A 2325-nucleotide genomic window follows, 5' to 3' on the forward strand; every position below is an offset into this window, starting at 1 on the left:
CTAAAGCTGCCCTAATCTTACACAGTCTCCGTTAAGTACACTTGGTGTACTTAAGGGGATGGTCAATCACCAAATAATAGTAATTAGACCCAGCACTCGGTGTTGTGCACATTTGTGACCAACCCTTGTGAATGTGATCCACATGGGTGCATCCACATTAGGAGGGATGACGCCCAGCGTCATCCGTGATGACAGCTAGCGTCATTCATTTCGCGAGGTATCTAGAAAGATACGCTCGCAATACATATTAAGTATTATCTATAAAGATGACGTTTTAATTGGTAAAAACTGGTAGTTATATTTAGTACGATTAAATATAAATCAGTCTGAAAATTACTTCCTACTTGGTAAGTGCGCACGAGGAGCCGGATTCCCGCTCCCGTGACGACACTTAACCAGAGTACTTAGTGCGTTGGGTGCGGTCGCTAACGCGCCCACCACGACTTCCTCACTGCACGCAAGAAAAGCTGGTTAAACCGCGTCTTCGCTGTGCTAGGTTGTGTGTCTAAGTAGAGTGTGACTGCATTACGACGTGCCCGCCAACATATCTGGTGACATGCACGAGGCCCGACTGGCTTATGCCGTTGGACTGCTTAGCCGATACGTGCAAAACCCAACCCAACAGCACATCGGTGTAGCCAAGAGAGTATTGCAAACGTCATTGAAATTTATGGCCCGGGATAGTTTACGCGTAAATTGAGGGAATCTGAAAGAGTGGCAAGCTGACTGTTGAAGGGTGTTGCGACTCGGTTTGACGTAATGACCCTGATGACAGAACAAAGTGTGATTGGTTGTGCATTGCATTGCAGGTGGTGCTATATCGTGGTCATCTCGACGTCAAAGTATCGTGGCGCAATCAACTTTTGAGGCAGAGTACGTTGCAGCATGCGAGGCATGCATGGAAAGACAAGGTCTTCGAAACTTGTTTATTGAAGTATTATTAAGTATGGCTACAAATTATCGACTCAGCATTGATAATCAAGTAGCGATTGTCATGGCGACTAACCCAACATACAGTCGTATATTGAGTTGCGTTGGCAATGTGTTCGAGATCAGGTGGCAAAAAGGACAGTCGAATAATAGAAAGTAAAGACCGATGTGAATTCGTCCGATTTGATGACAAAAGCTCTCAACAGCTAAAAACAGGAGCCGACTGAGAAAGTTAAAGCGGCATGATTGGCGTGACCAAGAGCAATATTCCAAAGTGATACCTTTGGAGGAGGGCGTGTGGGAGTCAGCTCTAACAAGTTTGCTATAGATGTATGCATTTAGGGTAGAAATCAGTATACGGGATTTGCGTGCGTACTAAGTACTTTTTGTAAAGCATTCGGTGTCAGGATATCCTCTCTTAATACCAAGTTGGTAATATGCGTATAATACATCAGCAAATACGTTTTGCTTTCCCGGCTTTTATCGAAATTATATCTGTCAAAAGATGAAGGCCTCCGGGCCATTCTCTGAAAGAGGTGAGGGCGACTGAGCCACAGTGTTCTGTAAAGATAACAAGTGACTTCGAATCGAGCAGGTGGACTCTGAATTCGACGAGAGCATACTTCAGAGGAAGTAGCTAAATGTTATGAGCTGGGTAGTTCTTATCAGCAGCTTTCAGCTGCCGAGATTCATATACTATGACACGTTCGCGTCCGCCCAATATCTGTGCTTAGGAGTGCACTGCGTACAGCAAAGTCAGATTCGTCACGAACGGCACTGAAAAGCTGATGAGGATCGGGAAGTGCCAAAATTGGGGCAAATAGGAGGCTTTGCTTTGCTGCTTTAGAATTGTCATTCTCGGTGCTTATTTCCAGCACCAATCCGCATGCTTCCTAAGGAATTCGATAATGGCCACTCACATTTACCCAAACGGTTACAAATTGCGCTCCCATAAAGCAGCGCTTACACTAATGCAGGTTGCGATTTCTGAATTGCTATTGTATCGATTGCATTCGTAGATGTTTTAATCTTAATCACTCAAGGATCAACTTTGGCACAACTGTTGAGAGAAGAGGGCACGGCCTTGACCCTCGCCACACTCTCTGACTCACAAGGTAAATATTGCGTGTTTTAGACTTCGGATCACGTCGGACGTATGATACAATAGTCCTCGACGCATCGGCAGGCGCAGCCGTGTTCCTCCCTGCTAGGATTGATCCATCAACCTTTCGCACTCCAAGTCGATGCTGTACCACTGCACAAGAGCGGCCTTATGGTAAAAGATGTTCCAGCACAGCTTTTAGTAGTAACAGTATCTCCAGGCAAGAATGAAAAAGCGAGTAACCAGCTGCTGAGTGGGTGTCGGGCTCTGCTGAGGAAGGGCGTTGATATGAA

The sequence above is a fragment of the Bremia lactucae genome (genome assembly GCF_004359215.1).
Source record: "Bremia lactucae strain SF5 chromosome Unknown BlacSF5_NotPlaced_57_SHOA01000015.1_54387bp, whole genome shotgun sequence".
In the NCBI taxonomy this organism is placed as follows: domain Eukaryota; phylum Oomycota; class Peronosporomycetes; order Peronosporales; family Peronosporaceae; genus Bremia; species Bremia lactucae.